Genomic DNA, 13,420 nt, shown 5'->3' with positions numbered 1-13,420 from the left:
GACATAATAGTGTGTTAAAGTAACCACTGTGAAATACACAGAACATAATAAAAAGTATTAAACAAAACACATATAGTATATACGGTGAGTGAAGTGAGAAGATAAAACATACGGATAAAGCACAAGCTGTGTAGAGAAAAACAGCCTCAGGCTACCCAGCCGTGAAATAGGAACTAGTGCTGAGGATAGAGTAAAATAGGACCAAAACAATCATTAACCAGAAGATAGGATATAGTGAGTAAATAAATAAACATAAGAAGGATAGACATCACAAAGAATTAAATCAAAAGGAAAAGAAGATAGCAAGGAGGATTTAATCAATTATAGCTAAGCTGTAGACAATCGATAAAATGAATACAACACCAGTAGAGATATTAGGGACTAGACACCCCCTAAGTAAAGAGGAGATAATAAAATCTCTATGAAATGGGAAAAACACACAAGAAAATTAAACACCAAATGGCCTGCAGTGGGAACATTGGATGTCTCTGTGTGTGAGGAAATGGAAACTCTGATAAAGAACTGTAAACCCAAGGACAAGAAACAAAAAGGAAAAATAAATGAGAAAGAGAAAATGAAATACTGAAAATGTTTAATACATTTATTTGTTATACCACATTACCACCAGGTGGATACCACTGGAACGTCCTGCCCCAGAACTCACACGCGCCACATTCCAACCAAGTGCCCTGTTCGCAAACAGCCAGGTGGCCCCGTAATCAACTAACTATTTCTAAAAGTATTCTAAAACTATATAAATAACATATCTGTTGGTTAGGAACACTGTGTCTGGTGAGTGTGATAGTAGTATTCCTGACCTTCCTGTCACCCGGTGTGTTTGGAAATGTACCTTCCCGTCGCTCCCCCTTACTGTTGGTTTAATGTCCTGCTTTATCCAATGTAGGTAATAGTTGCTGCACCTCGCCCCAATGTTTATTGGGTTGTCTCTCGTACACACTGTCCTCCTATTCCCTGCCTAACTATCTCTGTGTCTATAATACATGCACCTGACTTAGGCTACAATATGCTATTCTGTCTCAGTGTCACAGAGTGCATTCGGGAGTTTTGCTTGCTAGGACTGACTAATTCACCATGTCTGTCAGGGGTATGTGCTACATTTCTCCCTCCCAATGTAAACACTAAGTTATACCTGCAATAGGGTTGGGAAAGTGATGCATAGTGCTACCACTCGTCTCTGTAATTGCTGGGAGTGCATATTCCTATGTGTGATATGAAACACTGCGAGGTATGCCTTGCAAAGTAATGAGTGAAAGACAGGTGTAGGGGTAGAGATGAATAGTCAATGTAACAACATGGCACTGAACTGTGAGAACGGCTGTTGAGCTTTTTATTCATATTCTGTGTCATCACCATAGTGCATACATGCTGTACAGTGAATGTGTAATGCTTTGAAATGAACCTCAGGTCTTGGTAGCTAGCGGTGGAGTCCATGTCTTGAGGGCTGGCTGTGGTCCCTGGCCGCATAAGGCTATGGGGGGGACCAAGTCCAGGGTGGACCAGTGTCTTTCCACTTGTGGGTGTAGTGTGAATAGGATGGTAATATTCTCTTTTACCCTTATCGTATCTATACTTTGCTTACTCTTCTCCTCTCCACGTTGACTTGACAGGGGATTGTGATGCGTGATGGAGCAGCTGCCCTGGTTCAATGTGAACATGTCTCACGGGATAATCGTACAAACTTTTCACTCTCGGGGAGACGTAGCACGCCATGATGGCTAATAGGGCGTCGAGATGGTGGTAGTGCGTTAACGGCACATACATGGGTCCGGTGAAGAGACTGTCCCTTGGGCCTATCGATGGCCGCCCGGCTGCCGGCTCTCACGTTCACACGGTCCAGCTTTTCCTTCTCGTTCGGTCCTTCCTCAAAGGAGGCAGTCGTACCAGCCTGCCATAGCCTTAGTGAAAGTGCAGTCTGTGGTATCCTGAGGTGTTCGATGGAGTTACGAGGATAGGGGCTAAGCTTAGGTTGTCCTAAGAGTTTGATTAGAGAGCAAAGAGAGTTGCTGTCAGAGAGCTTTTCAGAGGTTGGCAATGGCTCTGTTGAAACCTATCTAACCAACGTGATGTTCTTTTTGTGTGTAAGGCTAATGGACTGATATTACCCCCTGAGTGTGTGAGGACTGGAGGCGCTAAGTGTATCTCAGCAAACTGCCTGTAGACTCGGGCCTCTCTGGGATCGGTTTATGTGGTATTGACAGATGTGTGCTTATGTACCGAGTGCCATTTGCATGTGTGCATATACACACTTCAGTGGACTGTGTAAATGGTGTCCTTCTTGTGCAACAGGGCAGGGTTCTCTATCTATACGTGCCTTTGATTACATCTCAGTCGCTACTATGGCAGATGGGGACCCTGGAAACCATTCTTTCTACACATCATATTCAACGGTCGACTCAGCCGAAAGCGCTGATACCATTTCAACTCAGGAGTCGTATCTACAGGATCGGCGATGTGTGTGTGTGTGTGTGCTTTATCAAATGGTTTAAGCTTATTCATTGCTTTCAATGTGTCTGTTTACTGTTACCTGCTGGGAGTCTGGTGCTTTGCTGCACTATTTATTCCCTTCCGGAGACACTGATGCCTCACACACACACACACACACACACACACACACACACACACACACACACACACACACACACACACACACACACACACACACACACACATATAGCAAACTAGGTTACTGATTAGAAGATGGCCTATGTGGGGAGAAGACAATTCGACTCACTCCGTGTCTCTAAGTAAAGGAAATATGGCAACTGGCCTCAGAAGTGGTGGGGTTCCGTCCCTAAAGAGCAGCTTATATCATCCCTAAATAGACCCGAAGTCACTGTAGAAGCTATTGCCATCACGGCCTACTCTGGTGAGATGCAGGGAGGTGGGGGGGCTTTCAACGGGCAGTTCCCCAAGGTCATCAAAGCACATTGAAGTTCTACAGGACCTAAAAAAAGATGGAAGACGAACACCCCAAGCCAGCTGCAACGATCTGTTATATGGATGAAGAGGAATGTGGATACCTCTTTGAAATTGTAACAGCAAAAGGACAACCATACAAAGTCAAGTTTGATAATTCGGGGTTTGTGCTTGATACAGATATACACTTTAACTCAATGACAAGTTTGCTGGACCATATGACAACGGTTGTAAAAGTGTCCCTTTCCTACAGCACAGGACCTGTGCATGAGCACGATGGATGTAACAAGAGGGCGAAGGAGGAGACCAGTGGAGACAAGTGGCGATCAACCCAGTCTCAAACGGTCCATACAGACTAGCCCCTATGACCAACCCTCCAGTTAGTCACTTCTATTATAGGTTGCTCAATCTATGTCAATACAATACAAACCTGTTATGTTTAATAACATGAATGTATTCATAAGCTATGAACCACACCTAGTTTAATTAAATATATCCCAACAATCCCCCTTTTCTCTGGGTGTGGAACTTCAAACCCACACATAAGGAAAGCCAAATACTTCACACGAGATAAAAAGATAGAAAAAACAAAGCAAGCGTTTTTCTTCTCCCCCTTGTTCCTTTTCCGAGGTCGTGTTATCAACTCTGCCCTGCTCATTCAGAAAGTGATTATGGCTGGGCCTGCTCATTCAGCCGTGTCTGTATTATCTAACACGAGTCCCTTCATGGCACAATATCTTGGTTATTCATCTGTGGCCTGTTACTCAACCGCTCGTGTGTATTCAACCTAGGGGTGCTTAGCAACCCATTTACCACTTAGCATAATGTGGCTCTCTCTCTCTCTTCCAGCTCTGGGGTATTCATCCCATCAAGCCTTGGATGAATCCCAAGCAAGCCTTGGATAAACCCAACCCCCGGGTGTTTACCCAACCAACTATCACAGGAAAGCAGTTAAATAGCAAGGTCTGTTCCTGTATATGAACACACTTAGCCTGTCTCAGCACTGGGAAGAACAGCAAGTGTCTATTGGAAATGGCTGGAATGGAAGTGACATATGGAAACTGGCCTCTATTGGATAGATCATGGCTTTCATTTGTAGAGTCACTGGGTGACAACTGGTGGGGTTCTGTGTCTGAGCAACAAATGACATCTTTCCTGAATAGACCCGATGTGAATGCTGGAGCTTTTGCCATATCGGAAAACTGTGGAGCGGTGCCCGGAGGAGTGTGTTCACGTATGATGTATCATGTATGATGAAGACAGATGATTATGTTATTATCTCATTCGCCATATATGTCATAGGAGGCCGTTACAAATGTACCGACTTCCTAAAATGGGAATACAGTCAACCTGCAAACATTATAGAGGACATGATTGTAAAATACCCAGGAGGGTACCTGATGGCTAGACCGAGATCCATACCTGGTGGTCAAAGTGAGTTCCCTTGCATACGTGTAGTGGAAGAGATGCATACCATGATACAGTCACTAAAGAGTGCATGGTGGGGACTGTCTTTTGGGCAGTCACCAAATGGAAGGTCCTCAGGGTCATGTGAGCACACTGCCTTGTTAAACAACCTAAAAAGTATGCAAATGGAAAAAAGCAATCCTGCTGCAGCAATATGTTACATGGATGAACACTGCTCTGGATACCTCTTTGACATTGTAACAGGGAAAGGAAAGGGACACAAAGTGATGTTCGACAGGTCTGGGTTTCGATGTGGGGCCAATCTACACTTCTCCAATATACGAGAGTTGATGGACTACATGACAAGGGCTAAGAATGTACTTTTTGTGCCACGACCTTCCCCTTAAAGTGAGTGGAGACAATGACAAGGATAGACTATGATCGAAGGACACAAGAGGGTCCGATGTGCTCAGCACAAGGCTATAGATATGAATAGTGAACTCTTTTCATAACATACTCTGTGTAAGCTATTGTATGATTATTGTATAATGCCATTCCAGCTAGCATTTAGTTTGTCTTCACATGAATAAACCAAATGAATGATCAGTCAGGGAGATGTGTCTTGTGCCTTTATTCAATATATTTGTGAAACATTACTGTATAACATAGTCCACCTGTACATATCACACAATTGCTGTTAACCTGTTAGGGCTAGGGGGCAGTATTGACACGGCTGGATAAAAAACATACCCGATTTAATCTGGTTACCACTCCTACCCAGTAACTAGAATATGCATATACTTATTACATATGGATAGAAAACACCCTAAATTTTCTAAAACTGTTTGAATGGTGTCTGTGAGTATAACAGAACTCAAATGGCAGGTCAAAACCTGAGAGATTCCTTTACAGGAAGTGGCCTGTCTGACCATTTCTTGAACTTCTTTTCCATCTCTATCATTTACTAAGGATCTCTGCTCTAACGTGACACTTCCCACGTCGTCCATAGGCGCTCAGAGCCCGGGAAAAAACAGAATGTCGTCATTCCAGCCCCAGGCTGAAACACATTATCGCCTTTCTCAAGTGGCCGATCAAGGGACACTGGGCTTATGCGCGTGACCCGACCGCCCCCGCCTTTGGGATTTTTTTCCTCTGTTTGCCGAAAAGGAGATTCCCTGTCGGAATATTATCGCTTTTCTACGAGAAAAATGGCGTAAAAATTGATTTTAAACAGCGGTTGACATGCTTCGAAGTACGGTAATGGAATATTTAGAATTGTATTGTCACGAATTGCGCCATGCGCGCGACACTTCTTTACTATTTCGGATAGTGTCTGGAACGCACGAACAAAACGCCGCTATTCGGATATAACGATGGATTATTTTGGACCAAACCAGCAAGATGGAGGCGGCAGAGCAAGAGTCGTTGTCGACAAGGGACAGTATGCCTTCCGATATGGCTTCCGTGAGCCTTTTCCCAAGTGAGGCACTTAGGTTCCTGTAGACATCGCTGGGCTGTAGGGATATGTCCTTGGTGATTACATTGCTGCATACCTCGAGTTTCTCACCGGGCAGATGCGCCACCGTTTCCCTGTTTATCCTTAGGTGCTCCAACTCACTAGTACCGCAGACGGGTATCATGTGTTCGGGACAGTTGTTCATTACCGAGTTGAAAGCCATGGTTGCCCTCTTCAACCTCTGTCTGACTGAGGTGATTGAGGTGAGCAAGTGCTCTTTGCAATCACCCAGGCTGTGGGAGCCAAGGGCAGAACTGTACATGTAGCGGGGTAAGCAGTAGTCTATAATGCAGTGAGCTAAAAGCTTTCCAGATCGGTTCACCAAGGTACAGTCTGCATAGTGAGCTATCAGCACCCTGGAGTTGGCGACACATTTGTTGAAAGGCTGGTAGGGGTGTGAAATGATCTCTGTGTAAGACGAGGAATCGATTTGGGTTAGGGGGACCTGGTTGTGATGATCCTCCATGTTGCCATCTCTAATGTGAGTGGACCCATGTTCATTATCACCATCAGACACCTTGCTTGTGTCAGAACGCTTGGCCTCGCATATGAGCGATCCACCGAACATGGCCGTGATACACCCTGTGTTAGCCTGGAGGTTCAAGGGGTATCTGTAGAAGGCTGCTTCGCAAGGGTTACACTTGTGATACTCGGGGCATTCGACTGGCTTGACAGAGAGTCCTGTAATGTGCTGTAGCCACGTCTTCACCGTTTCTAGGTAGGTCGTTTTAACACTGGAGTTGGCTACCTTCAAGCGATCCAGCGTTTGTTGACTAAAGTGCTTGTTCTCGGTTCCACAAACGAGAGCTGATTGGCTAGGACTTCATGGGTACGCTTGGTTAAGGTTATCATTACAGCCTTCATGTCTGCACCTGAGCCAAGGTCCGTTTTATGATCATGCCCTAAAGGTTTGAAGCGAACATTGGCATCGTGATAGACCAAGTGTTCAGCCTGATCGGCGTATGCAGTGAAAGCAACAAAACGCAGGACATCGGAATCAGAGGCGTAGAACTTGTTACCTCTCAACTCTTGGTAAGCTTCATGTAGATTGTCGGACATCTCTACAATTGAATTGGTCTTGTCAGGCTCACTAATCATTGTCATCAGTTCTTTTGCTTTAGTGAACACATCCTTATCCAGTTCCATGACAACTCTACTCTCTTCCATAACACCAACCTTTTTCAGGTGATCCATTGTCCCAGCGTCCAAAACCAGTCTGTTCTTATGGAAGAAGTTTGCCTGTTCCGTGATAGCAGTCATGTGGGGCAGATCGGAAAGTCCCCAATTACAGTAAATCCGACGAGGAACGCTGTATCCAGTCTAAGGCAAGCCATAGGACTGGGATCGGAAAGTCCCCAATTTCAGTAAATCCGACGAGGAGCGCCGTATCCAGTCTAAGGAAAGCCATAGGACTGGGGATGGGACGTCCAAACTGGGAGTCAATATCACATTCAGGGTGGGAATCTCAATGAGCTATTTTATTCGAGCACACATAGGCAATGTATAAGTTGACAATGGTAACCCGGTCTGAGGGATGTCAGGGTGCAACATTCCTCTCTGTAGTTGTTGACACTATCTATATACATGTGATGTGACTGTATTGTACTTTGGGAATAATAAAACATTTTATTTGAAACATTGTTTAAGGATCTGTTATGACTTTATTTCATAGGCATATAGACATTGACATATATCATCATTAGATACATAGGTTACATAGCCACACTATAGACCAAGTGTTATTAAACTAAACAGAGTACCGTGCCACTTTACTATTAGATACCCCCTTTCCCTTTGTTTGCCTAGTCCAATGGTCATCATAATTTCCTCTTAAGAGAGTGGTCTTCCTACACCAGGCGCAAGACGCAGATGATATCTTACGTAGAGTCTTGCACACATCAGGGTTGACAAAGGAACTGCTGCATACCACACAGCCCTGAGTCAACATCTCACTAAGGTCACACAGATCCTTTTGTGTGAACTCGCCAGGCTTAAGCTTTTCCAAGGATCCTTTCAACTTGGTAATTATCCACTTCTCGGCCTCTTCTATCCCTTGTACATTTGACAAGATGTACACGTTGAATCTTGGGTTATCTGTGTCTCTGGAAGATTCTGTAACACATGCCTTCTTTACCCAGTCCCTGTGCTTGACAATTCCCTTTAGATTACATATTGTGTTCACACTATGCATCTTAATCGAGAGCGATAGGCATGCAGCTCGGATGTTAGAGATGTTTGTCAGCAGCTGATACAGGTCCTCTCCGAGGTCTACACAGGTGGTTATGTATCGGTCCATGACATTCACAGCCGGCATAAAGACAGAGTGGTGCTTCTGTGTGTAGATCATGTCGACTGGTATCATGTTAGCAAACCAGCTAACGGCCACTAACCGATGGTTCTGGTAGTCGGTGAAGGTATCATTGGTTAGCTCCTGTGGATTAGGGTGATCCACCCCTGTCTCGTTTGCAGTGTTTGTACTGTACAGAGACAATTGGTCCACCAAGGCTCGCTCCAGTTCAACCTTACCCATCTCTGGCATACCAAAGTCCAATTTAGGAAATTTGAACACGTGGCGATCCAAAGGGGTGAACGGAGTGCAGTCTTGCTCGTCCCTGAACAGCATACGGGGGACAAGGTGCTGTTTCCTCCTGGACTTGATCTGAGTAACTGTTGTTGTTGCAGTTACAGTACAAGACTGTGCTTGTTGACAATATCCATTAACCTCTATGGGCTAGGTGGGACGCTTGCGTCCCACCTACGTAACAGCCACTTGCAGCCTGTGGCGCGATTTTCAAAACCTTAAAAATCCTATTACTTCAATTTCTCAAACATATGACTATTTTACAGCTATTTAAAGACAAGACTCTCGTTAATCTAACCACACTGTCCGATTTCAAAAAGGCTTTACAACGAAAGCAAAACATTAGATTATGTCAGCAGAGTACCAAGCCAGAAATAATCAGACACCCATTTTTCAAGCCAGCATATAATGTCACCAAAACCCAGAAGACAGCTAAATGCAGCACTCACCTTTGATGATCTTCATCAGATGACAACCCTAGGACATTGTTATACAATACATGCATGTTTTGTTCAATCAAGTTCATATTTATATCAAAAACCAGCTTTTTACATTAGCATGTGACGTTCAGAACTAGCATACCCCCCGCAACTTCCGGGGAATTCGCTAACATTTTACTAAATTACTCACGATAAACGTTCACAAAAAGCATAACAATTATTTTAAGAATTATAGATACAGACCTCCTCTATGCACTCGATATGTCCGATTTTAAAATAGCTTTTTGGTGAAAGCACATTTTGCAATATTCTAAGTACATAGCCCAGGCATCACGGGCTCGCTATTTAGACACCCGGCAAGTTTAGCACTCACCATAATCATATTTACTATTATAAAAGTTTGATTACCTTTTGTTGTCTTCGTCAGAATGCACACCCAGGACTGCTACTTCAATAACAAATGTTGGTTTGGTCCAAAATAATCCATCGTTATATCCAAATAGCGGCGTTTTGTTCGTGCGTTCCAGACACTATCCGAAATGGTAAAGAAGTGTCGCGCGCATGGCGCAATTCATGACAATAAAATTCTAAATATTCCATTACCGTACTTCGAAGCATGTCAACTGCTGTTTAAAATCAATTTTTACGCCATTTTTCTCATGGAAAAGCGATAATATTCCGACAGGGAATCTCCTTTTCGGCAAACAGAGGAAAAAATCACAAAGGCGGGGGCGGTCGGGTCACGCGCATAAGCCCAGAGTCCCTTGATCGGCCACTTGAGAAAGGCGATAATGTGTTTCAGCCTGGGGCTGGAATGACGACATTCTGTTTTTTCCCGGGCTCTGAGCGCCTATGGACGACGTGGGAAGTGTCACGTTAGAGCAGAGATCCTTAGTAAAAGATAGAGATGGAAAAGAAGTTCAAGAAATGGTCAGACAGGCCACTTCCTGTAAAGGAATCTCTCAGGTTTTGACCTGCCATTTGAGTTCTGTTATACTCACAGACACCATTCAAACAGTTTTAGAAACTTTAGGGTGTTTTCTATCCATATGTAATAAGTATATGCATATTCTAGTTACTGGGTAGGAGTGGTAACCAGATTAAATCGGGTATGTTTTTTATCCAGCCGTGTCAATACTGCCCCCTAGCCCTAACAGGTTAAAGTAGAAACATGTAGATGACATGTATGATACATGGTAACATACATAATGAATACTGGTTATTGATCATTGATCCACATAGTGGATCCACAACAGGTCAGTGTTGTAGAACACGCTGTATTACTTCTACAACTAATAGAAGGACAGTAACCAAGGAGACGGGAGTAGAAACTAACGTGGCCATTGTTTCATCACAGGACAAAACATTCCAAGGATTCCAATGTACATAGGCAGGGGGGGCGTTACAGGTGCCCTAAAGGACAAACTACAATATCAATATACAGTCACCATATATAAGGGTTGTGCTCTTATTGTCTCTGTTGAGCAGTATCTGAGTATTCAATATATATATGTTGTGTATGTGATGTCAAAACCATTACATGTGACCATGTTGTCTGGACTGTCTGTGGATGGGCCGGACTGGGAACACGCACCACTGGCCAGGACGAGTGGCTAAACCGGCTTCACGCTTCAGTTCAGCAGTGCGTGTTCACAGTCCTGTCTGGCCCGTCCCTGCTCCCCGCACCAAGTCCACAGTGCATGTCCACAGTCCTGTCCGGCCAGTCCCTGCTCCCCGCACCAAGTCAGTGGTGCGTGTCCCCAGTCCGGCCCGGCCCGTTCCTGCTCCCCGCACCAAGCCAGTGGTGCGTGTTCCCAGTCCGGCCCGGCCCATCCCTGCTCCCCGCACCAAGTCAGTGGTGCATGTCCCCAGTCCGGCCCGGCCCGTTCCTGCTCCCCGCACCAAGCCAGTGGTGCGTGTTCCCAGTCCGGCCTGGCCCGTCCCTGCTCCCCGCACCATGTCAGTGGTGCGTGTTCCCAGTCCGGCCCGGCCCGTCCCTGCTCCCCGCACCAAGTCAGTGGTGCGTGTCCCCAGTCCGGCCCGGCCCGTTCCTGCTCCCCGCACCAAGCCAGTGGTGCGTGTTCCCAGTCCGGCCCGGCCCGTCCCTGCTCCCCGCACCAAGCCCACGGTGCGTGTCCACAGTCCTGTCCGGCCCGTCCCTGCTCCCCGCACCAAGTCAGTGGTGCGTGTCCCCAGTCCGGCCCGGCCCGTTCCTGCTCCCCGCACCAAGCCAGTGGTGCGTGTTCCCAGTCCGGCCCGGCCCGTTCCTGCTGCCCGCACCAAGCCAGTGGTGCGTGTTCCCAGTCCGGCCCGGCCCGTTGCTGCTCCCCGCACCAAGCCAGTGGTGCGTGTTCCCAGTCCGGCCCGGCCCGTCCCTGCTCCCCGCACTAAAGTCAGCGGTGCGTGTCCCCAGTCCGGCCTGGCCAGTTCCTGCTCCTCGCACCAAGCCAGTGGTGCGTGTTCCCAGTCCGGCCCGGCCCGTCCCTGCTCCCCGCACCAGGTCAGTGGTGCGTGTCCCCAGTCCTGTCCGGCCCATCCCTGTTCCCCGCACCAAGCCCACGGTACGTGTCCATAGTCCTGTCCGGCCCGTTCCTGTTCCCCGCACCAAGCCCACGGTGCATGTCCACAGTCCTGTCCGGCCCATTCCTGTTCCCCGCACCAAGCCCACGGTGCGTGTCCACAGTCCTGTCCGGCCCGTCCCTGCTCCCCGCACCAAGTCAGTGGTGCGTGTTCCCAGTCCGGCCCGGCCCGTTCCTGCTGCCCGCACCAAGCCAGTGGTGCGTGTTCCCAGTCCGGCCCGGCCCGTTCCTGCTCCCCGCACCAAGCCAGTGGTGCGTGTTCCCAGTCCGGCACGGCCCGTGTCCGGTCCACCGGTGTCCAATCTTGTTCCGGTCGACAGCTCCGCTCCAGAGCCTGAGCATGCCGCTCCACAGTGGTCCAGTCCGGGCCAGAGGGGTAGGGCTAAGGTGGAGGCGGGGGAAAGAACACGCCCGGGGCCAGAGCCTCCAACGAGGGTGAGGCGCCCACCCGGGTCCCCCCCAATAGACTAAAGTTTGGTGCGCCGGGAGTACGCACCGTTGGGGGGTACTGTCACGCCCTGACCAGGTGAACTCGGGTCAGGGTGTGTCATGTTGGGTATTTTTCCTTGGTTTGTTTTCTATGTTTGCGTTATAGCCTGGTGTTAGCTCTATGTGGTTTATTTCTATGTTGGGTTCTGTCGATTCCCAATCAGAGACAGCTGTCGCTAGTTTTCTCTGATTGGGATCACATTTAAGTTCCTTTTTCCCCCACGCTGTTTGTGGGGTGTTGCCTCTTTGTGTTTTGAGCAGTTAACGTATCGGCACACACCACAGTAATCAGATCATGGTGACCCCACAGTAATCAGATCACGGTGACCCCACAGTAATCAGATCATGGTGACCCCACAGTAATCAGATCATGGTGACCCCACAGTAATCAGATCATGGTGACCCCACAGTAATCAGATCCCGTTAACCCCACAGTAATCAGATCCAGGTGACCCCACAGTAACATGTTAGAACAAACCAAGACCCATCCTAAATCACCAGGTGACAAAATGTTTTGACAAATAATTTGACAAATATTCCCCCCAAAAAAGACACTAAGGTAATCAGAATGGAGAGAAGCCTTACTCCTGCTCTGATTGTGTAAAATGCTTCACAACATCAACTGACCTAAAAGTTCATCAGAGGACACACACGGGAGGGAAGCCTTACTCCTGCTCTGACTGTGGAAAGAGTTTCTCTCGACTGGCCCAGTTAAAAAGACACCAAGGTAATCAGAAAGGAGAGAAGCCTTACTCCTGCTGCTTGAATTTTCTCGACTGGCCCAGGACACCAATCGAAGGAAGAAGCCTTATCACTGATCTGACTGTAGATTTTGTTTTTTATCAACAGCTGAACTAAAAGGGTCATCAGAGAACACACAGAGGAGAGAAGCCTTACTTCTTCTCTTAATCTTCCCACAGGGGGCCTGCAAAAAAATGTATGAAATTGTATGAAATGTATGCATTCACTACTGTAAGTCGCTCTGGATAAGAGCGTCTGCTAAATGACTAAAATGTAAAATGTAAATGTTAAGTGGCAAGAGTTTCTCCCGATTGGGCAATGTAAAAACACACCAACGGATACACACTTGAGAGAAGCCTCATCACTGCGCTGACTGTGAGAAGAGATTCTACAGATTGGTGTCTTTTAAATGGCCCAATGTATACATAAAGGAGAGAAGTCTCATCAGTTTTCTCAGACCAGCTAAGATTAGTCACTCCACTTAATTCTCATCCCATAAAATAATTGTCAACTTTGAATTGGATCAAATGAAGAAAGCGTAGAACACTCTTGTAATCCTGTTGTTTTCACTGTGAGAACCGTGCAGAAAAAAGGGAGCATTCTAGAATGTTAGTCTCTCTTCTCTTTACTGATCAGCACCTTGTTGATATTGACATCTTGGATTTGCAATGATGGTTGAATATCCTCTGTGAGGCGTCTCACAATGGAGTCTGATGGTTGACTGGGTGGT

General features: G+C 46.7%; 2 protein-coding genes across 2 annotated transcripts in view; one reads left to right on the top strand and one right to left on the bottom strand.

The window, feature by feature from the left end:
• The window catches only part of LOC106561471 (tripartite motif-containing protein 16), a 74,032-nt gene that overhangs the window by 45,618 nt on the left and 14,994 nt on the right, over window positions 1-13,420 (bottom strand). The gene's annotated exons all lie outside the window — the stretch shown is intronic.
• LOC123731780 (E3 ubiquitin/ISG15 ligase TRIM25-like) overlaps window positions 1-13,420 on the top strand; it is an 81,885-nt gene that overhangs the window by 67,263 nt on the left and 1,202 nt on the right. The gene's annotated exons all lie outside the window — the stretch shown is intronic.

The sequence above is a fragment of the Salmo salar genome, unplaced genomic scaffold, assembly GCF_905237065.1.
Source record: "Salmo salar unplaced genomic scaffold, Ssal_v3.1, whole genome shotgun sequence".
NCBI classification, from domain to species: Eukaryota; Metazoa; Chordata; class Actinopteri; order Salmoniformes; family Salmonidae; genus Salmo; species Salmo salar.
Note: the sequence above shows the minus strand (reverse complement) of the source record. Positions and strands in the feature narration are given on the sequence as shown.